At 39.4% G+C, this 24,081-nt stretch overlaps 1 long non-coding RNA gene across 1 annotated transcript; it reads left to right on the top strand.

The window, feature by feature from the left end:
* Positions 1 to 7,739: 7,739 nt before the first annotated feature.
* LOC112579856 lies at positions 7,740 to 23,600 on the top strand. Its single transcript, XR_006545766.2, has 4 exons — positions 7,740 to 7,852; positions 14,021 to 14,235; positions 22,718 to 22,887; positions 23,502 to 23,600. It is a non-coding gene; the product is annotated as an uncharacterized LOC112579856 (long non-coding RNA).
* Positions 23,601 to 24,081: the final 481 nt, after the last annotated feature.

Raw genomic sequence — 24,081 nt, 5'->3', positions numbered from 1 at the left:
CAGGGAGGCAATATTTTTCTATCCCTCCAGCTTGTTCCTCTTGCTTATGGCTCCGTGGGAAATCTGATTTTTCCTGTGGGAGCAGGGCTGCTGCCGGTAGCAACTGAGGCTAAATGTATCCTTGTTCTCATCATGAGCAGAAAGAGAGTCACTTCTTCCCAAAAGTCCCAAAACTCTTTACACCTCTTAATGTTCCAGATTAGCATAGGCCTATTCATTTCTGAGAAGGAAATTTGGAGAAGGAAATGGCAACCCACTCCAGTGTTCTTGCCTGGAGAATCCCAGGGACAGAGAAGCCTGGTGGGCTGCCTTCCATGGGGTCACACAGAGTCGGACACAACTGAAGCGACTTAGTAGCAGCAGCAGCAGCAGCAGCAGCAGCAGTAACTCAGGAGAAGGCAATGGCACCCCACTCTAGTACTTTTGCCTGGAAAATCCCATGGATAGAGGAGCCTGGTGGGCTGCAGTCCATGGGGTCGCGAAGAGTAGGACACGACTGAGCGACTTCACTTTCACGCGTTGGAGAAGGAAATGGCAACCCACTCCAGTGTTCTTGCCTGGAGAATCCCAGGGACGGGGGAGCCTGGTGGGCTGCCGTCTATGGGGTCGCACAGAGTCGGACACGACTGAAGCGCCTTAGCAGCAGCAGCAGCAGCATTCATTTCTGAGTGAATCCCTGACAACGAGCATGTGGTCACCATAGTCAGTTTACACAAATCATCTGAAGTGCAGCGGTTACTAGAGAACTAGCCACAGTGTCCACTAGAGCAACTCCCAAAGCCCAAGCCAATGAACTCTTTTGCAAAGCTTCCCTCATCCTCTTTCTCTCCTCTTTCTTCTCTTAGGCTAGAAGTAACTTTTCATTACCCACATCTCTGATTATGTGTCTTTTGTACTATTCGAAGGTGCGTCTCAGTCTTTTGCTTTATTATGGTTATTGAGTGGTAATCCAAATGTGTCCTGGGATCCTCAGGGCAGCCTCTATTTATACTCCATGTTGACTTGAGACCAGATTCATTACTCTTCACCTACCTACACAATTCCCCCAAAATATCCAACTCCAAAAGCACTGGCAGTGAGTAATCCATATAATTTATTTATGGATTCACAAAAAGAAAAGGAACACGGTTCACTTCATATGTTTCAGGCCACACAGCAGGCCTTTCCAGATCTGGCCTAATGCCTGCTAAATATGGCATCCATGAACTCTGTAAGATAGCTGCTTAGCACTGTCTCCAAAATCCTTATGCTCCTGATTCTATGTGACTAATTCCTGTCCAGCCTTTTAAAGCAGGAGACAGATTCAACAAGGAATCTGCCTGGACATGATGGTCCTCATAGTCACTCTTTGTTGCTTTCTTCCCCCAGGTGTTTTCCATGGGGGAAATAGAATGGACTGTTTCCTCACTTTGTAAGTCATAGTGGATTAGTTTCTTGCTTATCTCTGCCTGGCTCCCCTGCTTCAGTCCTAAATAACAATAAATATAACAATAAGAGTAAATATAATGCTTATCCTGATGTTCTTTGATGATAGCCTAACAAATATTCCATTAGACTTCTCTGTTTCTTGTAAAAGTCTTCTAGTTATGCACACCACTTTATCTCCAGCCATAGTGGTGGGTGGAGAGCAGAGGTAATGATTTTTTTCTGGTGAATTTGTATATTCTTTCTCTTTCTATAAGAGTATATGATCTTGTAAAGTAAAAAAAAAATAATAATAAAAAATAAAACAGTAAACACTTATCAAAAAAAAAGAGTATATGATCTTTAAGGGCAGACTCAATTTTTTAAAATTTATTTTTATTGAAGGATAATTCCTTTACAGAACTTCATTGTTTTCTGTCAAACCTCAACATGAATCAGCCATAGGTATACATATATCCGCTCCCTTTTGAACCTCTAACAGATCTTGTACACCGCATCCCATTCTCTCAATTGTTAGATAGAGAAGGAAATTATGTATGTACAAAAGTTACTAAAAGAATCTTAAGTTTTAATGTACTTCTCACTACTTTCTCTAGAGTACTGAGCCCTTATGGCTGCCAGACAGAACTCCTCCAATCTGGGTCCAGGATCAGATGAGCTGGAATGTAACTGGTTTTTATTGATTTAAAAGATCAGAAGCTCTTAGGTAACTCCTCTACTTTATATATCCTTTCCCAACATCATTGATCTTTTTGGAAGGAGATCTAATATAAAAACTTAGGTTATCTGTGAAGGTATTGATAAGGTCACTGCTTACTCCATTATAGGAAAGTTTTATAATTTTAAAGCCTAAAATACCACGAGAATGAGTTGTTCTATAGAGCACAAGTGGCAAAATCTCACAGCTAAAAGTCACTGTAAGGCTCCTTGCTTGCCTCTGTCTGGTCCTTATCCTAGGCCTTAAATAACAATAAAAATAACAACAGTAATGATAACAACAACAATAAGAGTATCTTACCACTTATTGAGTATTTACTATGTGCCAGTCACTGTTCTAAGTGTTTTTTTTACTTTACTGAATGTAATTGCAATGCTACCAAACTTAAGTTCATATGAGATAGGGTACGGCTAATCTCATATATGTTAGGAAATTGAAGCACAGAGAAAATACTTGTCCAAGACAGTAAACAAAACAAGACTGAAATCTGGCTCTGAATAACTTTCTTTGCTCCATTCTGCAGAGAAGTGTAACCAGTGGGCTCCAGTCTGAGTGTCTGAACACAGGTTGCTGTCTCCTTCCTGGTGAGAAGTCAGCTTGGAACAAAGCTTGCCCCCTGGGATGCACTCACTCTATTTCAGTCTCATTATGTGTGGTGTTTAAGTAGACCTACCTGACTTGACTTCTGCCCTGGTTTTATCTAGTTTTCCTCTAGGATCAATAACAGAATGCATTGACTCAGTACTTGATCCCCTTAGCAGACCCCACTCCTCCAGCCCCCCAGACTAGACTGCTTTCCATATCACCTCAGTCACAGACTTGTCTCTGACTTACACTGAATGACCCTGAAGATCTCAGGGGCCGGAAAACTCACTTCTGGAGTGTGCTAATATCCTAAAACAAGCCTAAGGGACAGAGGGCGTAGGACTCCTGGAGCTGTCAGAGATATTCTACCTTTTAATGGCTTGAAAAACATAAGCCTTAAAAGAAATTAGAGTGAGGGAACTGCAGTTATGAGGAAACCCATAAAAACCCTTATACTCATAACAACAAAAAAACCCAACATGCAAACAAATACAATACCACTGGTATTCTACACATCTAAAATTAGAAATAATGGGTATAAAACAATCACTATTCATTTATAATATCTTATTCATAGTAATATGTTTTGATTTTTAACTTTTCCCTCCTCTGTAGCTTTTTATGTTATTATGTAGTACATTTTGAATAAGCCACTTAACAAGAGGAAAAGACATATGTTACACAAAAACAAAAACTCTATTTTTAGATTTAGCTCATTTCCTTAAAAAATAAACCACCATGGAGACAGCAAATGTAATAATAAAAGTTAGCATTTACTGACTGCTCAGTACATGTAGGGCACTCTTATTGTTGCTGTTGTCAAATTGGAGATGAAGAAATTAAGATCAGTAATATCCTAACAAAGAGTATGTAGCATGTGGAAAGCAAGAGACAGCTTTTAATTAGCTAGAGTGCCTGGAGATCTTGAAATTCCATCTTGTCTAGGGATTTTATAATGTAACCAAAGTCACATTATAAAAACCCTAGAACCTTTAAGGATTTGTGAGTTCAAAAAGGTATGAAAGAAGAACTGAAAGGAGACAGGTTGTATAAGTAGAATTTGAAGTTGCATCTCAGGTTTCTGAAAAATGCAGAGGGGACACTGACTTTTCTTTTCTGGGCAGAACACACATAGCACTGACTGAGGCATGAGTCAGATAGATTCAAAAAGAACTGTTTCAGTTTGGTACCAAGATGACTTGTCCAGGAACTTGGAATACTGTCCAAAGAAATCACACATCCTGAGTTTCAGGAGAAATTAGGATGAAATTTATTTTAAAAAGACAATACTCCCAGGACTTAGTGGATATAAACAAAGGAAACTACAAAAATCATACTGATGTTTGTCAAGTCTACATCTAGCTAAATAAACTACTTGAAATTGTACCAGTGAGTTGTCAAACTTGTACCTGACTTGCTGCTGTTGTTGCTATTCGGTCGCTAAGTTGTGCCCGACTGCAACCTCAAGGACTGCAGCATACCAGGCTTCCCTGTCCTTCACTATCCCCTGGAGTTGCTCAAATTCATATCCATTGAATCAGTGATGCTATTTAACCATCTCATCCTCTGCCACCCTCTTCTTTTTCCTTCAATCTTTCACAGGACAGGGGCTCTTCCAATGAGTCGGCTCTTCTCATCAGTTGGCCAAAGTATTGGAGCTTCAGCATAAGTCCTTACAATGAATATTCAGGGCTGATTTCCTTTAGGACTGACTGATTTGATCTTTTTGCAGTCCAAGGGGAAGGCATCAATTCTTCAGTGCTCAGCCTTCTTTATGGTCCAACTCTCAAATCCATACACGACTACGGGAAAAACCACACCTTTGACTATACAGACCTCTGTCAGCAAAGTGATGTCTCTGTATTTTTTTTAATATGCTATTTAGATTGGGCATAGCTTTTCTTCCAAGGAGCAAAGGTCTTTTAATTTCATGGCTGCAGTCACTGCCCATAATGATTTTCAAGTCAAAGAAAATAAAATCTGTCACTGCTTCCACTTTTTTACCTTCTATTTGCCATGAAGTGATGGAACCAAATGCCATGATCCTAGTTTTCTTAATGTTGAATTTTAAGTCAGCTTTTTCACTCTCCTCTTTCACCCTCATGGAGAGGCTCTTTAGTTCCTCTTCACTTTCTGCCATAAGGGTGGTGTCATCTGCATATCTGAGGTTATAGATATTTCTCTGTGCAATCTTGATTCCAGCCTGTGATTCATCCACTCTGGCATTTTGCATGATGTACTCTGCATATAAGTTAAATAAGCAGAGTGACAATAAACAACCTTGATGTACTCTTTTCATACTTTTGAACCAGTAAGTCATTTCATGTCCAGTTCTAATTCTTGATTCGCATACAAGTTTCTCAGGAGACAGGTAAGGTGGTTAGATATTCCCATCTCTTTAGGAATTTTCCACAGTTTGCTGTGATCCACACAATCAAAGGCTTTAGCATAGTCAACGTAGCATAAGTAGATGTTTTTTGGGAACTCCTTTGCTTTCTCCATGATCCAATGAATGTTAGCAATTTGATCTCTGGTTCCTTGTGCTAAGTCGCTCAGTCATGTCCAACTCTTTGCAACCCCATGGACTGTAGCCCTCCAGGCTCCTCTGTTCATGAGATTCTCCAGGCAAGAATACTGGAGTGGATTGCCATGCCTTCCTGCAGTCTGGTTCCTCTGCCTTTTCTAAATCCAGCTTCTACATCTGGGAGTTCTTGGTTCACATACTGCTAATACCTAGTTTGAAGGATTTTGAGCATAATCTTACTAGCATGTGAAATGAGGGCAACAGTACAGTAGTTTGAGCATTCTTTAAAATTTCCCTTTTTTGGCATTGGGATGAAAACTGGCCTTTTCCAGTCCTGTGGCCACTGCTGAATTTTCCAATTTTGCTGACTTATTGAGGGCAGCACTTTAACAGCATCATCTTTTAGGATTTGAAATCACTCAGCTGGAATTTCATCACCTCCACTAGCTTTGTTTGTGTAATACGTCCTAAGGACCACCTGAATTCACCTTCCAGGATGTCTGCCTCTAAATGAATGACCACACCATCATGGTTATCTGGGTCGTTAAGACCTTTTCTGTATAATTCTTCTGTGTATTCTTGCCACCTCTTCTTATGCTTCCATTAGGTCCTTACTGTTTCTGTCCTTTATCATGTCCATATTTCTATGAAATGTTCCCTTAAAATATCTGATTTTCTTGAAGAGATGTCTAGTCTACCCATTCTTCTGTTTTCCTCTATTTGCATTGTTCATTTAAAAAGGCCTTTTTATCTCTCCTTGCTATTCTATGGAACCCTGCATTCAACTGGGTATATCTTTCCCTTTCTCCCTCGCTTTACATTTTTCTTCTTTCCTCAGCTATTGGTAAAGCCTCTTCAGACAACCACTTTGCTTTCTTGGATTTCTTTCTCTTTGGGATGGTTTTGGTCACTGCATCTGATACAATGTTACGAACCTCCATCCAGAGTTTTTAGGCACTCTGTCTACCAGATTTAATTCCTTGAATTTATTTGTCACCTCCACTGTATAATCATAAGGGATTTGATTTAGGTCATACTTGAATAGTCTAGTGGTTTTCCCTACTTTCTTCAATTTAAGCCTGAATTTTGCAATAAGCAGCTTATGATCTGAGGTGCAGTCAGCTCCAGGTCTTGTTTTTGCTGACTGCATAGAGCTTCTCCATCTTAGGCTGCAAAGAACATAATCAATATGATTTCAGTATTGACCACCTGGTGATATGTCCATGTATAGAGTTGTCTTTCGTGTTTGCAAAAAGTGTTTGCTAGGACCAGCATGTTTGCTTTGCCCTGCTTCATTTTGTACTCAAAGCCTAAACTTGTCTGTTATTCCGGATGTCTCTTGACCTCTTACTTTTGCATTTCAATCCCCTATGATGAAAGGATTTTTTTTTTTTTTTTTTTTTTTTTGGTGTTTGTTCTAGAAGGTGTTGTAGGTCTTCATAGAACCAGTCAACTTCAACTTCTTCAACATCAGTGGTTGGGGCATAAACTTGTGTTATTGTTGTTTAGTTTCTAAGGTGTGTCTGACTCTTTTGCAACCCCATGAACTGTAGCCCGCCAGGCTCCTCTATCCATGGGATTTCTCAGGCAAGAATAGTGGAGTGGGTTGTAATTTCCTTTTCCAGGGGACCTTCCCAGCCCAGGGACTGAACCCATATCTGCTTGGCAGGTGGACTATTTACCACTGAGCCCCCTGGGAAGTCCCAGACTTGGGTTACTGTGATGTTGAATGGTTTGCCTTGGAAACGAAATGAGATCATTCTGTCATTTTTGAGATTGCACCCAAGCACTGCATTTCAGACTCTTTTGTTGACTATGAGGGCTACTCCATTACTTCTTAGGGATTCTTGCTCACAGTAGTAGATATAATGGTCATCTAAATTAAATTAAATTTTCCTATTCTGGTGTGACTTGACCCCATCCCAAAATGTCCTAGTGGCTTTTTGAGGTTGGGGAGGTTGTACTTATGTTGTATATATTCTCTTTCATGGTAGGTAAAAGCAAAAAAAAAGAAATCTTGAATCCTTGGCATAAATGCTAGTGTCAGTCCAACTCTTTGCAACACTATGGACTGTAACCCACCAGGCTCCTCTGACCAGGTAAGAATACTGGAGTGTGTTGCCATGCGCTCTTCCAGAGAATCTTCCCACCCAGGGATCAAACACACGTCTCTTATGCGTCCTGCACTGGCAGTCAAGGTCTTTACCACTAGCGCCACCTGGGAAGCCCTGAAAACGCTGGAATGGTGACTATTACAGAAGTGCAGAGTTAGTGTGGAGAAGCTGAATGTGGGAGAGCCAGTTATTCAGCCCAGCTGAGAAGTCGTGAGCTAACCATTGAGTTAGAGGCAGGTAGGCAGGAGTCCAGAAGGACTAGCATCAAAGGGCCAGCAAGAGGAGTGAGTTAGGAAGCAGGCAAGCCTGGGGAAGGCAGACTCTCACGCCTCCACAGATGAGGCAAACACTGTCAGAAATCAAGTAGGCAGACCAGAAGCAGAAGGTATAACCACCACAGAGCAAAGGAAAACAGGTGGCGAGAGCCCTCAACAGACAGGCTAGAACCAGGAGTTCCACAGAGATTGAAGAGACAGGACAAAGCAGGTGAGAAAACAGATTTCTAAGCATGCTGAAATGTATGACATATGTGTGCCTGTTTCTGCACAGAAGTAGCAGAAACTGAATACTGATTCTAACAATATAACCCATCTAATGCTGAATTCTGAAGTTTTCCCTTTTTGCACAAATGAATATACTATCTACTAAATACATACATTATACTTGACTATCCATTTTCTTAAATGACCAATGATACAAAACGTTTAGTTTGAGAAAGTTTTCTGTTTCCTAAGGGATCACTGTTATTTCTCAAAACTAAATTTTCACAGTCAGATGTCAATAATAGTGGTCATGATCAAACACTCCTGAGATTCTAAATTTTTTCCATAGTACTGTCTTTCATCACATTTAAACATAATTCTCAGATGAATAGTATCTATACCCACTCACTTAATGTGGAGAAGAAAATGGCTGAATAGAAATTAATATAATCATGGTTTTCATGGACAAGTTAGAATAAAATATGTTCCTGCTGAAGACACAAAACAAAAAGGAGATGTCTGAGCTTTGGATTTATTTAAATGTTTTAAATGTCTGCAAAACACAGGGTAAAGGTTATTAAACCAGAAATATTCTTAAACTAGAAATCAAAGATGTGGGGTCTACTCTTTGCTGTGCCCCTAAGTTACTGTTTACTAATCTCTTGATCACAGTTTCCTTCTTTTAAAATAAAAGAATATTCCTTCTAAGAGTCTTCTAAGCATTATAGAGGCTAATAATTAGAATGTGTTAACCAGAAAGGCTATAGGATATCTTTATCTGAAAATATATATAAATCAGAAAATTTTAGATGGAATAAAGACTTAAACGTTAAATCATAAAAATATGGAAGGTTTAGAAGAAATTCATAGTCATATTTTACACTAATTTTATAGTGAGAAAATATTTTCTAAACATGACACAAAACCCTAAAGAAAAAAATAATACATTTTATATGAAAATTATAAACTTTGATACAACAAAGTAAGACACAATATGACATAAAGTTAAAAATAAACTAATAAAAATGCAACATAGATCAAAAGTGAAAGGTTGATTTCTCTGTTATATAATCATTTTCCAAATCAATAATAAAAATGATGTAAACACCACAACTGAAAAATGGCAAAAAAAAAAAAAAGCAAGAGATCCTTATATCACTAAATATATGAAAAGATGTTCAGCTTCACTAATAGTTAGAAACATTTAAGTTAAAAAATAGAGGTACAATTATTCACCTCTCAGATTGGCAATTTTTAAAAATAGCATCACCAGTATTTGTTGAGAACATGAAGAAACAAGTACTCTCATACACTTCTGGTTATAGTATAAACCAGTGTAACTTTTTCAAGAGTGATCTGGCAGTAGGTATTATAATTTTAAATGTGTACACCTTTCTCACCTCAGTTTCCTTAGCAGAATTTATCTTACAGAAATACTTGAATGAGTTTTTAAAAATGAACATAATAGCATTTTTGAGAAGGATGAAAAAGAAAACATTCAAACGTCTACCAGTAAGAAGCAGGTTACATAAATCACATTTCTTTCATTCAATGGAAAACCATGCATGGGGGCAAAAAAGGACGTTTCTGTATTGCTCATAGCTTTTTAACTTGTTCATATTGATTTCACAATACTAAGGACAACAATATCGATGATTATATTCTCTCATTCTCTTTGACTGTAGAAATAAAAATAATTCCACTGATTGATTTACCCCCTCTTTTTGTTTGGCCCTGCCTTGCAGTTTGTAGGATCTCAGTTCCCCAGCCACGGATTGAACCCAGGCCACCATAGTGAAAGCACCAAGTCCTAACCATTGAACCACCTGGGAATTCCCCTTATCCATTTATTTATTCAACAAATATTTTTGTGTGCCCATGGCACTGTTGCAATGCCCCATTAGAAAATTGTGTAAATGGGGTATCAAGTTCTATTCTAGGTCTTTTAGTCAGTTTCCCTTCTTAAATACAGCGAAGACTCTGTTTGTTAGTATTTACGACAACCTGAGAAGTTGATATATCTGATACAACAGCAGAAATAATTTTCATTCTAAAACCAACAGACGGAAGCAAAAAAGGTAGAACAGTTAAAGGGTGGTTGTGACAGGTTGGTTACAGAGTTGGTTGGGAATGCCAGAGAATTGTTTCTTACTGTTGCCACGTTTCTTACAGTACTCCTGTTGTTTTTTTTTTTTTTTTTTTGCTGGCATGAACGGACTTAAAAGAGGGAAGTCACTGCCTCATCATGTTTATTTGCTCTTTAAAATCTCAGTTCTTTCTCTCATGATATAACTTAAGAGGAAAAGATAAGAGGGAGATTTTCTGCAACATCATGAATTAACATTCATAACAGAGAAACTTGACAGGGCTGAAAATCAACCAGATGCGCTGGCTCTGTTCAGAATGTTGTCAACACATTGAAATCTTTTCTTAATGGTTGGAAGGAAGCCTCTGCTCTGATACCTACAAGAGCTGATCACATTCCTGGCTGCCCAGCCCTGTCCCAGGATTCCCAGGCCTCCTCTTGATACATCTGAAAGTGAAAGTGAAGCCGCTCAGTCATGTCCGACTCTTTGCGACCCCATGGACTGTAGCCTACCAGGCTCCTATGTCCATGGGATTTTCCAGGCAATAGTACTGGAGTGGATTACTATTTCCTTCTCCAGAGGATCTTTCCAAACCAGGGATTGAACCCAGGTCTCCCACATTGTAGACAGATACTTTACCGTCTGAGCCACCAGGGAAGTCCTCTTGATAAGGGCCTAGATCAGATCATATCAGATCAGTCGCTCAGTTGTGTCCGACTCTTTGTGACCCCATGAATCGCAGCACGCCAGGCCTCCCTGTCCATCACCAACTCCCGGAGTTCACTCAGACTCATGTCCGTAGAGTCAGTGATGCCATCCAGCAATCTCATCCACTGTCGTCCCCTTCTCCTCCTGCCCCCAATCCCTCCCAGCATCAGGGTCTTTTCCAATGAATCAACTCTTCGCATGAGGTGGCCAAAATACTGGAGTTTCAACTTTAGCATCATTCCTTCCAAAGAAATCCCAGGGCTGATCTCCTTCAGAATGGACTGATTGGATCTCCTTGCAGTCCAAGGGACTCTCAGGAGTCTTCTCCAACACCACAGTTCAAAAGCATCAATTCTTTGGCGCTCAGCCTTCTTCACAGTCCAACTCTCACATCCATACATGACCACAGGAAAAACCATAGCCTGGACTAGATGGACCTTTGTTGGCAAAGTAATGTCTCTGCTTTTGAATATGCTATCTAGGTTGGTCATAACTTTCCTTCCAAAGAAGTAAGAGTCTTTTAATTTCATGGCTCCAGTCACCATCTGTAATGATTTTGGAGCCCAGAAAAATAAAGTCTGACACTGTTTCCACTGTTTCCCCATCTATTTCCCATGAAGTGGTGGGACCGGATGCCATGATCTTCGTTTTCTGAATGTTGAGCTTTAAGCCAACTTTTTCACTCTCCACTTTCACTTTCATCAAGAGGCTTTTGAGTTCCTCTTCACTTTCTGCCATAAGGGTGGTGTCATCTGCATATCTGAGGTTATTGATATTTCTCCCGGCAATCTTGATTCCAGCTTGTGTTTCTTCCAGTCCAGCATTTCTCATGATGTACTCTGCATATAAGTTAAATAAACAGGGTGACAATATACAGCCTTGACGAACTCCTGTCCTAACAGAAATATCCAGGATCCTGCTCCAGGGCATGGCTAGTGTCCAGTCTGAAGGATCAGGGTCGTGCCTTACCTACCAATTGTTGAACATTTTGAATGGCACCTTGGAGGAATCATATACATTTCCACTTTTTCCTTTCAACAAATTGGGTACCTCTTGCCTTTAAGGGTATAGTTAGGGAGTTGGTGTGGTCACAAACATACTGTTATATTTACAATGGATAACCAAACAGGACCTACTGTACAGCATATGGAACTCTGCTCAATGTTATATGGCAGCCTGGATGGGAGGGGAGTTTGGGGGAGAATGGATACATGAATAAGAATGGCTGAGTCCTTTTGCTCTCCACCCGAAACTATTGGAACATTGCATATCGGCTATACTTCAGTATAAAATAAAAAGTTTAAAAAAAAGTTGGTAGCTCTTCCTTTGAGGGTACTCAGAAATCTCCTGAGTCGTCACCATCCTCACCATCTTCACCACTCAGCTGCCTCACTTGGTGTCTGCAAATCCCTAGTACCTCCATCATGAACATTCTCACATGTCCCTATTTCCATTACTCAGTCAGGCCCGCTCCACACCTGTCATCCACAGCTACACATGCAATGCAACGATCACTAACTCCCCACAGGTTTGGATGATGCTTTGGATCCCCCCTATTTTATGCTACTTAGGGCAAAGTTCTGGATTTCATTATCTGTCGTGTAAAAGTAATGTTCATTTTTGTTATCTTACTTAATACTTTACATCATCAACCTTTCTGTTCTAGTCCTAGCCTTGTCAGTTTTCAGTGTAATTTCAGACATTTTGCTCACCATATTCACTTTCTTACCTATTAGGACTCCCTTTACATCTCTGATCTGTCCTCTCATTAAAATTCAGAATTCACACCAGGCTTCTGCTTTGATTGACTGAGTGATTCTTCTCTGTGTGCATGTTTGGCAGGCATTTAATAGTAATTAAAGATTTCTCTGATCTGCTCATAGGGCTCTTGGATAATCAACAAGAAGTCACTTTGATTGATAGTCACTGTCACAAAAATAGGAAGGCAGGACCTCTGAACAAATTTCCATGAAGAAATATTCAGTAGATGAAATGTTCCAAGTGAATGTCCAGACATATTTAACCTCAAAGCAGCGTTTTCTTTAAAGGACAACATGAGCTTTTATTGTCTGGCAACCAAATGAAAGTGAAGCCAGGAATAGGAAATCTGAGAGTCCCTGAGGCCTGAAAAAGCCCCTGAGGTTCCCTTTCTCCTCCTCATTAGCTGGAACTCTTTGATGGTGTGAAGGATCAACTAGAAATCTATGGCAATAAAGCTGGGTGTGAGGCCATCCTGGCAGGTGAGAAATTAAGACAGGAAGTGAATCCTGCGGGTTTTAAAATAATGAGGAGAAATGGCAAAACCAACAGCAGTGGGTAAAGGGCATGAACAACTAAAGAGTCTCCATGGGTCATCATTGGAAAACATATTATTTCAGTATATATTCTCTTGATTTAGTGCCTGCTGCCTGAGGTCTGTGGTACCACTAAAGCTAATAAATCATCGGTCTGGATGACAGCCTGAGCACCTGTGTTTTATCATACAGCAGGAAACCTTGTAAATTACCAAGAGAAGCAACTAGTGACCATACAGCAGAGCTAGAATCAGTCAAAGCCTCAGTCCATTAAGCCCATTTCGTTTTATTTGCAGGTGCATTAAAAGAAATAGGGAGCACTGCAAAAAAGATGAGCCCTAGCCTTTTGATTAGTGTTTAATGAGAAGGACACAGGGCTGCCAGAGCAGACTCCTAATGGTCTACAGATGGAATATGTCCACAGTGGGACCCCACCTGCTTCTATCTGCCCATTGGCTGTGCTGCAATTTAGCTTATAAAAGCAATAGGGCAACTTCAAGGGAGTGAGTTTGTGGCAGGCACAGAAACCTTGCTTTGTGCTTTTGTGCCTTTGAGCTTTGTTTCACAGAGAAAGTTAGCTGATGAATTCACTTGGTGTGTCACACTTTTCAAAACTTTTGATTCTATTACTTCCTCTCAAACAAATCGGCCAGGGAAAAGAAAATGTGTCAAAGTCAGATATACCTTCCTTAGCAAATTCATCAAAGTGAGTAAGCTCACTCGTTTTACCCTTAACATTTTATTCACATTGTTTCTGTCTTGTTATGATAACTTCTGTATTCTTGAGCACTTACCAGAGGTAGAACTAAAAAGGAAGCTTGAGACTAAAGATGTTTGCACCACTCATTTAATGGCACTATCAGCCATAAGACACATATCCACTGGAGACAACCGGCAAGAGGGCTTTTGTCCAAGCACTTCTTGATTTCAAGTGTCTCCTGTCATTAAAAGAAAAATCTAGTGCTCCTAACTTAGGTCAAGGTGACATTTAACTATGTGGGGCCAAGTTTTTGATTACCTACAGGTCATTAATCTGGGTTGAATATATGCAGTGCTATTCTGAGATGATATTTCTTTACACAGAAGGACTCATAATGCACCTGCTGGGCTTCCAGATACAAGACCACAAGCCCAAATTTCAGCCTGCCAACTTCTGCAAGAAAGGAGAAAGGAAGTTGTGATTATCTCTAATCATCTGTACTTATAATAGCCAGATGGCCATAATTCAGCAAAAAAACAACAGCTCTCTCTCTTTTCCGTCATTCTTTGAGAAACTGTGAGCTAGATAGAGACATAAGGTAAGCGCTAGTTCTTCCCTTCAAGTACACACTCTCTGCTGAATACGGGGAGTCCTTTCTGCACATACACCCATAGAATGATCTCCACTTTGTGCCTGTCTGTGAGCGACCGTTCAGTCAGTTCTCACTTATTCAGGGAGAAGGCTGCCATATTCTGAGTAATTTTCATTCTGTGTATCCCTCATGCTCTATCATCGTCTCTTCATATGCTGTCTGCTATTTCTGGTCGTGCCATTGCTGGGGTGACAGAAAGAAGCATCACCCTTCAGCAACCCCCTCCCCGCCAGCCGTGCCAATGGCACTTCAAGCAGGGCTGCTAGAGTAAGTACTCCATCAACTTCCACCTCTCCAAGCTGTCAGCCCAAGATGATGTATCTACAAAGGGATTTCAGAGCTTTATAAGCAAATAATGCCTCCTCCAAAGCACATATTAACTGAGCAAACAATACGCCTTAATTCAGCGTGTGCATTTGCATATTTACACAGAAGTCCCTGCTGCTTATTTGCCTAAGATAATGAAAGAGCATCCAAGGGACTTTATCCATTGGCGCCTAAGCACACATGCAGAAAACATGATGGGTTGATTTAAAGTTTTAATTTCCTTCTTCTGTGGGGGAGAGTCATCATTTGGATTAATTTAGATAACCCATACTATCTGGTAAAAGAGGAACTAGCCTAGGAGAGAAATTCTTATCAATCTTTTTCTTTGCAGTGCTGCTGATTTATTTCAGGATGTTCTGCCAAGTTTACTTCAGTCTGAAATGAGGTAATGTAGAAAGACAGGGAGGCCTGATGATAGGAAAAACTGTGACGTTCAATGAAATTTTGTAGTAACATGAAATCCTAACACTGGAAATCAGAATCATAAAATATCTTCAGTCACAGCTGTCCATGGAATAAATGGTTACTCGCAAGCTCCCTAGGTATCTATTGGGTTGGCCCAGAAAGTTCATTCAGGTTTTTCCACATGATGTTATGGAAAAATATGAATGAATTTCTTGGCCCACTCAATAGTTAAAGAACAAAGTCAACAGAATGAATCTTTCTAGACTTTCACAAGGAATTTTCTTTCTTTAAAAAATTCCTGAAGATGATTTCTGGAGTATATCCTAATCAGCTATGCCTCTAAAAACCCTTTTTTAGCTTATTAAGCAATAGAAGCAATCATTTGTTCAACATTTCTTTTTCTCAGGTAAACTGAATTCAATTTATCATAAAATCATCAATTGAGTTGCATGAAGAAAGGTGTCAAGGTTAAAGAGGAAGACATAAAAATGTCTTCTATTTGCACACTAAATGGTAGTGAATGCAGAAAATCATAAGGAATCTACAGAACTACTTCTAGAACTAGTAAGTAAGCTTGGCAAAGTAAGAATATGAGATCAAGATATTAAAAGTATATTTCTATATACTAGTAACAATTGGAAAAAGTAGTTCAAAAATCAATACCATTTACACTAGTTTAAAAAATCAAGACAGTGTAGTATTGAAGTAACAATGGACAAACAGATAAATGGTACAGAATGAAGTTTTGAAAAATAGAGTCACACACGGTGAACATGTTTTAGGTGAAAATGCAAAGCAAGTCAATGGAGAAAGAAAAAGTCTTTTAAACACATAGTACCAGAATAACTATAAATATATGAAAAAAAAAATTGACTTCTTCCTCATACTGTGCACAAAGAGATGGATATGGGCCTGAACTTAAAGCTAAAATTCTAAAGACTTTAGAAGAATGACTAAAAGAACATTTATATGATTTGGTGTAGAAAATTTTTTCAGGGAACACAAAAAGTGCTAACTAACCGTGAAATACTAACTTCATCAAAATTTAAAACTTATCCAAAGACTTTTCATTCTTTCCATTAAGAAAATGAAAAAGGAAGCTACAGGTTGCAAGACAATATTCGCAATACTCTTATCTCACAAAGGACTTATATCTCAAAAATATTTGTAAAATTTAACTTTAAAAAGATCTAGAACTCACACTTCACAAAGAAGATATAAAGAATGGCCAATAAGCACATGAAAGAATGCCCAACATCACTAGTCATCAGGGACTTCAAATTAAAACCAGTGTGAGGTGTCACTTCATACTCTCTGTGGGTGTGCATGCATGTGCGCTAAGTTACTTCAGTCACGTCTGACTCTTTGTGACTCTTGGACTAACCCACCAGGCTCCTCTGTCCATGGGATTCTCCAGGAAAGAATAATGAAGTGGGTTGCCATGCCTCCCCCAGGGGAGCTTCCCAACCCAGGGATCAAACTTCTGTTTCCTGTGGCTCCTGCATTGCAGGCAGATTCTTTACTGGTGAGCTACTGGGGAAGCCCTCAGAAATGAATAGGCCCAGGCTAATTTAGACCATTAAGAGGGTAGTGTTGGGACTTTGGGGAAGAAACAACTCTCTTTCTCCTCTTGGATGAGAACAAGGACACATTTAGCCTCAGTTGCTACTGGCAGGACTCCTGTTACCACAAGAAAAATCAGTCTTCCAACAAAGCCAAAACCAAGGAGAGCAGAGGGAGGGATAGAAAAAGACTGCCTCCCTACTGACAATGATACAGAAGGGTAGGATGTATGGAGTTATAGAAATTTTGTAGAACTATGAGCAAAGTTAAGAAGGTTTAGCATATACTCTATGGAGAGCAGCCAGGAGCTCTACTGATCCTCTCTCCACTCACCTGCACTGTCTATCCAGCAATTGAAAATGGTGTATGATAAGCCACTTTTTTGTTTCAAAAATAATCTTTCGAAAAGTGCAATAGAGACAGTTCTCTTGGAAGTCTGGAAACGTGTCCCTTTTGCAGTAATATACTACAGTCAACTGTCCTAGGCACCACTAGACAGGCGCTTTAACCAGGTAAGCCTCACCACTGGTTCATACTCACTACAGCGGCTAAAATTAAAAGACTCATAGATTGGTAGCAGAAGTGTAAAATGGTACAATCACACTGGAAAACTATATGCCAATGTCTTAAGTTAAACATGTACCATACCCTATGATCTATTCCATGCTTAGATATTTACAAAAGAGAAATGAAAACAAAGATTTGTGGAGAAATGTTCTTAACAACTTTATTAATAACAACCAAAAAGTGAAAACAACCTACATACTATCAACAGGAAAATAGACAAACAAAAGATTATATATACATATATAAAAAATGGAATTCGAATCAATATGTTTTAAATGAACTACTGATAAAGAATATACCTGCCAACGCAGGAGATGCAGGAAATGCAGGCCTCTGGGTTGGAAAGATCCCCTGGAGTAGGAAATGGCAACCCACTCCAGTATTCTTGCCTGAGAAATCCCATGGGCAGAGGAGCCTGGTGGGCTACAGTCCACGGGGTCACAAACAGTCAGACATGACTGAGCAACCAAGCACACACACGATGATACCTGTTCCAACATAAAGAAACCACAAAAACATCATGCTTAGTCAAAAAAGACCCTATTAATCCATCACATGAATGAAGTTCAAAAACAGACAAAACTGATCTATGACCTTGGAAATCAGAGCAGTGGTTGCCTGTCAGGGGGTAGAGACCAACTGGGAGGAGGCTCAGTAGAACTTTCTGGAACTGTGGAAATGTTCTACATCTTGTTTGGGTTGTTAGTCACATGGACAAATCGTGGTCACATCTGTCTAAACTCGTTGCCTTATGAGATTTGTGCATTTTGCTGTGTGTAAATTTTACCTCAATAAAAAGGAAGAAAGAAAAGTAGTCAGATGGAAAATACAGAGGATCAGTTTTATATTGCCCATGCCCCAAAACATAATGTGTCATCTATAATCTAATTGCAAACTAATAATATACTAAAATACTCATTGAATACCTCCTATATACTAGGAACATTTCTGGATGGGCACATTTCTTAAATTTTAGTTATTTTTAATTGGAGGATAATTGCTTTACAATGTTGTGTTGGTTTCTGCCTTGTTTTTGTTGTTGTTCAGTAGCTCAGTCGTGTCCAACTCTTTGTGACCCCATGGACTGCAGCATGCCAGTCTTCCCTGTCTTTCACCATTTTCCAGGGCTTGCTCAATCTTATATCCATTGAGTCAGTGATGCTATCGAACCATCTCATCTTCTGTCATCCCCTTCTCCTCCTACCTTCACTCTTTCCCAGCATCAGGGTCTTTTCCAACGAGTTAGCTCTTCGCATCAGGTGGCCAAAGTATTAGAGCTTCAGCTTCAGCATCAGTCCTTCCAATGAATATTCAGGACTGATTTCCTTTAGTATTGACTGATTTGATTGTCTTGCAGTCCAGGGGACACTCAAGAGTCTTCTCCAAGACCCCATTTCAAAAGCATCAATTCTTCAGCACTCAGCCTTATTTATGGTCCAACTCTCACATCCATACATGACTACTGGATAAACCATAGCTTTGATTAGACAGACCTTTGTTGGCAAAGTAATGTTTCTGCTTTTTAATATGCTGTCTAGGTTGGTCATAGCTTTCCTTTCAAGGAGCAAACGTCTTTTAATTTCATGGCTGCAGTCACCATCTGCAGTGATCTTGGAGCCCCCCAAAATAAAGTCTGTCACTGTTTCCACTGTTTCCCCATCTATTTGCCATTAAGTGCATGGGACCAGATGCCATGATCTTGGTTTTTCAAATGTTGAGTTTTAAGCCAGCTTTTTCAGTCATCTCTTTCGCTTCCATCAAGAGGCTCTTTAGTTCCTCTTTGCTTTCTGCCATAATGGTAGTTTCTGCCTTATATCAACTTAAATCAGCCGTAGGTATACTTATGTCTCCTCCCTCTTGAACCCCCCACCCCATCCCACCCCTCTATGTTCTCACAGAACACCAGGTTGAGCTCCCTGAGTCATACAGCAAATTCCCACTGGCTATCCATTTTATTAATGCATATAGTAATACATATGTCTCAATGCTACTCTCTCCATTCATTCCACCCGATCCTTCCCTTGCTGTGTCCACAAGTCTGTTCTCTATGTCTGTGTCTCTACTGCTGCCATACAAACAGGTTCATCAGGACCATCTTTCTGGGCTTTCCAGGTGATGCTAGTGGTAAAGAACCCACCTACCAATGCAGGAAACATAAGAGACACGGATTCGATCCCTGGGAAGATACCCTGGATGAGGAAATAGCAACCCACTCCAGTATTCTTGCCTGGAGAATCCCATGGACAGAGGAGTGTGGAGGGCTACAGTCTGAGGGTCACAAAGAGTTGCACGTGACTTAGCATGCAGAGTACCATTTTTCTAGATTCCATATACATGTGTTAATATATGATATCTGTTTTTCTCTTTCTGACTTACTTCACTCTGTATAACAGGCTCTAGGTTCATCCACAGGTGGGCACATTTAATGATTTTTTTTTTTTCATTTTATCTTCATGGTAACCATATGAAAGCATATTTTTTTATCATTACCTCCACATTACAGATGAGAAAATTGAGGCTCAGAGATTAAGTAATTTATTCTGGATTACAGAGGTAACAGGTAAAGACATTTGTACCTCACTAACTACAGAAACTAAGCTCTAATATAAAAGCTCTGCAGATCATTTGAAAAGCACGCTTTTAGGGCTTTAGAATGGGTTCAATACCAACACTTCAATCAATGAGAAATCTTGATTAGAAAAAGATATACTGTATCCAAGAGGTGAAAGGTTTAAGAAAAAAAGAATGCATACGTTTAGTGAATTCAGCAAAACATTAATCATGATGATAAAGATTGCTGAGATTTGTTGAGCACTACTGACTCGATGGACGTGAGTCTGGGTGAACTCCGGGAGTTGGTGATGGACAGGGAGGCCTGGCATGCTGCGATTCATGGGGTCGCAAAGAGTTGGACATGACTGAGCGACTGAACTGAAATGAACTGAACTATATGTCAGACATCACCTAAGCACTTAAATTTTAACTCACTGAATCCTCAAAATGACTCTATGAAGTAGGCACTATTATCCTTGCTTTTACAGATGAGGAAACTGAAAAGGGAGATTTTCAGTCATTCAGTCAAGTAAGTAGCAAAGATCCACAAGACAGTGAGGAAGAACAGGCAAAATAAAGCGAAGGAATCAGCAGGATGTTTACATTCCTGAAAACTCAAAAGTGAGATGTTATCACCCAAGAACACAGGTGAAAACTAGCCGTGTTAAGAATGTCATAATGAGAAAATCTACAGACAGAGTGAGTAGAGAGTAATCAGGGATGGAGCAATACATGTTCCAGCTATATTCGCCTTCAGGGAAGACTTTACACAGGGAGTTGTGCATCAGCTAGAGGATGCTCCCACAAGAGGCAGGGCTCAGTTACACATTATGATTAAATTATCTCTGCTTGCAAGAATTTCTGAGGTATCATCAAGCCACTGTAGCTCAAACAGACATGGTCTTAGGTTTTAATGTAAAACAGCTAGGTGTCTGTGAATTAATATACTTCACTTGTTCTACCAGCAGCTACTGCTACATGAAATGAAACCCCAGTCAAGGGAACAGTAAAACATGTTCTCCCCATGTGGTGGCTGGCAGTGTGGGTTTGTGGCTGCCAGGACTCTCTCCCTGGCCTTGCAGCCACCAAGGCAACTTGAGACCACTCAGTAGGGTGAGGCTGGTAGTCAGGGAAACAAATAAAAAAATAAGAACGTCTTTTATTGTAAGACTATAAAATCATCCCAACTTCAAAATTTTGAGTCAAAAGATAGTGGAATGCAAAACAAGTCAGCTTCCCCATGCAGCTCAGCTCTGCCTCCTGCCTTGACATGTGTCAGGAAGCACAACAGCAGAAGAAGCCAAGCCCAAGTTACTCCTAATAGCTGAGCAAGAAGGCAGATGAACTTCACATTTTTTTCCTTACCACTTATCCTAGGCTGCAGGTTGAGGAAAAGCTATCAGCTCTGTAGACAGAGAACATAATGCAGCCTTGCTTGACTTTCCTACTCCAAGAACACTGGGTGAACATAAGGACTTATTTCTGATATACTAGTAGAGAAATGAAGGATGGCAAAGTCAAATCTAGAGGTAAATAGCTAAGATTTTAATAGGTTAACTGTAAGTATATGGTCTAGGAAAAAGTGAAAAAACATCTAATGGCAAGTATTCTTCTCTTTTTTGGGAAATTTGAAAAACTGTATGTAACCAATCTGGGAAGGAAACTAAAGAAAAAATGGTTTCTAACACACTAGTTTTCATTTCTCTGTGCTTCTAGAATATATAAAAATTCATGCCTTGAAAAAGCACTCCATAATGACAATAATGAGGACAATATAGTACATTTCGATTTGATTATTATGAGGACGAAACAATACCATCTCAATTATCTTTTAATCACTAGAAGTACCTGATGTAACCAGGTATCTTTAATATAAAACATATGAGTATTTTCTCTGTCTAATGCCAGTACCTACATATAATGTGACACTGGAGGTGGCATGGCAATTAGGGTATAATTGCTGTAATTACTGATGGAATTACTCATATTCCTCTATGCTACTTTTTCTAATTATCTTGGTTTAATGAAAATGTGTATTTTTGCAATGAACAGGATGTGGCCATCATTTGGCTGCCTGCCTGGGATGATGTACAGTGGCTGTCCCTTGAATGAACATAGAGCAGAGAGGTCACCACTTGTTTGCAGGAAGAAGAGGTTTCTGGAACACAACAGGCAATTTAAATGCATGTCATGAACATCCTGCAAAAACTCACAGATGGGTTTCATTGGAAGAAATATAACAGTAGGGGGGACATTATCCTAGAAGGAGCCCAATAGCTTTACAGTCTTCAGACTTTAATGAGAATGACTTGTAAAAGCAGTACAAAGGTTTCATACTGTTTGTCCATTCTTATTCTGGTCTCTGACTCAAAATGGATTCAAAACAGCTCCATTTATCTTGGTTTTCTTACACTATTCATCACAAGAACGATGCCTAAAAGATTGGTGCTTTAAACATTCTGAAAATGACAAGACTTGAAAAAAGCTTACTGTCACTCTTTTTACTTCATGTATTTTAAATACCTTGGAAACTTAATTGGTAGGCTATGCTGCCTATTTATTCATTTATTAGCCACCTAAAACACAGGTTAAGTAGCTACCCATTGAACACAGAATATATGGCCATTCAAAACATATATCTAATATATCCAGTTTTTTCTTAGGAGTAAAAGGTATCTAGTAAATCCAGGTAATTATTGGTATCACAGTTTTTTAGTATCACTAATCAGAAGAGCTGTAGTATATACTTTATTAAATCTATGCAAACTTTATGATAGGAAAATACAAATAAAATTGGGGAAATTGTCTTGATTCAATCACTTGACAGTTCTGAAGATCTGCTGCCTGGGCCTGTATTAGTTTCCTATGGCTTACAAATTACTACAATATTAGTGTCTTGAAACAATACAAAATTATTATTATTTTACTGCCATGGAAATCAGAAGTCTAGGGTCAATAGAACTACATGCCTACTGAAGTTCTAGTGAAGACTTTGCTTCCTTGCTTTTCCCAGCTTGACTCATGGCTACCTCACTCCAGCCTCTGCATCTCTTCCAACCAGCTGGCCTCATGCTTACAAGGACCCTCGTGATTACATTGTGCACATCCAGACAATCCGGGATAATCTCTTTGTCTCAAAGTCATTGACTTCGTCACATCTGCAAATTCTCTTCCCCATATAAAGTAACATAGTTACAAGGTTCTAGGGATTAGTATGGGGACATATAAGGGGGCCCCTTATTCTGCCTACCATAAGGCTTCTTTTTCTATCTTAAAATGGAGGCAGAGGATTTCTTTGCCTCCACTTTTTTAAAACGTCAATAGTTTCTGAAGAGAAGTCAATCACTATTAACTCTATTTTTAGAGAGCCAAAAATATCAGAAATTGCATGTTTAAGATTTCTATTACAGAGCTAGCTTTTACTTCTTTCAGTTTTTACGACTGACTAATCAATGGTTCCAACATGAATGTCAGCACCAAGAAAACATGCACCCAGATATGTGTTCCTAAATGAAATGAAGTGAAAGTTGCTCAGTCGTGTCTGACTCTTTGCGACCCCATGAACTACATATTTCATAGAATTCTCCAGGCCAGAATACTGGAGTGGGTAGCTGTTCCCTTCTCCAGGGGTTCCTAAATGAAATAAACTAAAATCCATTTGTTACCTTCTACCTGCCTCCATATACTGACATAACCACTAGATTCTTTTCCCTGAGCATCCAAGCTTTTGACTTTACTACTGCAGATCTTCTGAAGTCCCTTATCCCTGTCTATGAGATCTTTTTCATTCTTTGTAGATGCCCCTCCAGGAAAGGTTGGAGTCCATGGCAATTCCAAACTTCCCCCTTCCTCATTGAATGCAGATTGAATAATAAACTGAGCAAAGTTAAACCAGAAATAAACGTTCTTATGTGTTTCTGTATCTCAGTGTACATTTTGTTTCCCTAAAAGGTATTCATATAAGTGTCAGAAATGAAATAAGGCTATAAGTTGCACAACAGAAAAAAATTCCTGAGTAGGAGGATAAACAATAATCCTGGATAAATATTCCTAGAGAGGTCCACACCAATCCAACACCAGTCCCACAACGACTGGTCACATTTACTCAATGAATATGTAGAAATTAAATATGTTAGCATAGACGACAGAGTAACTAACAGATAATGAGTAATCAATGGGGTCATCACCTAACTGCATATCAGCTGGGATGAATTTATATAAACATAATACAATGCTGTGTGCTGTAGGTCAAACTGACAGGATCAGTGACAAATGATCTTGATTTTTACATATTTTAAATGCCTTGGAAACTTAAATTGCAGGCAATTCTATTTATTTATTTTATCAGTCTGCTGGTAAAAGTAAATAAAAATTTAA

This window comes from Bubalus bubalis, chromosome 17 (assembly GCF_019923935.1).
Source record: "Bubalus bubalis isolate 160015118507 breed Murrah chromosome 17, NDDB_SH_1, whole genome shotgun sequence".
NCBI lineage: Eukaryota > Metazoa > Chordata > Mammalia > Artiodactyla > Bovidae > Bubalus > Bubalus bubalis.
The sequence above is the reverse complement of the archived record's forward strand: the minus strand, read 5'-3'. Positions and strand labels throughout refer to the sequence as shown.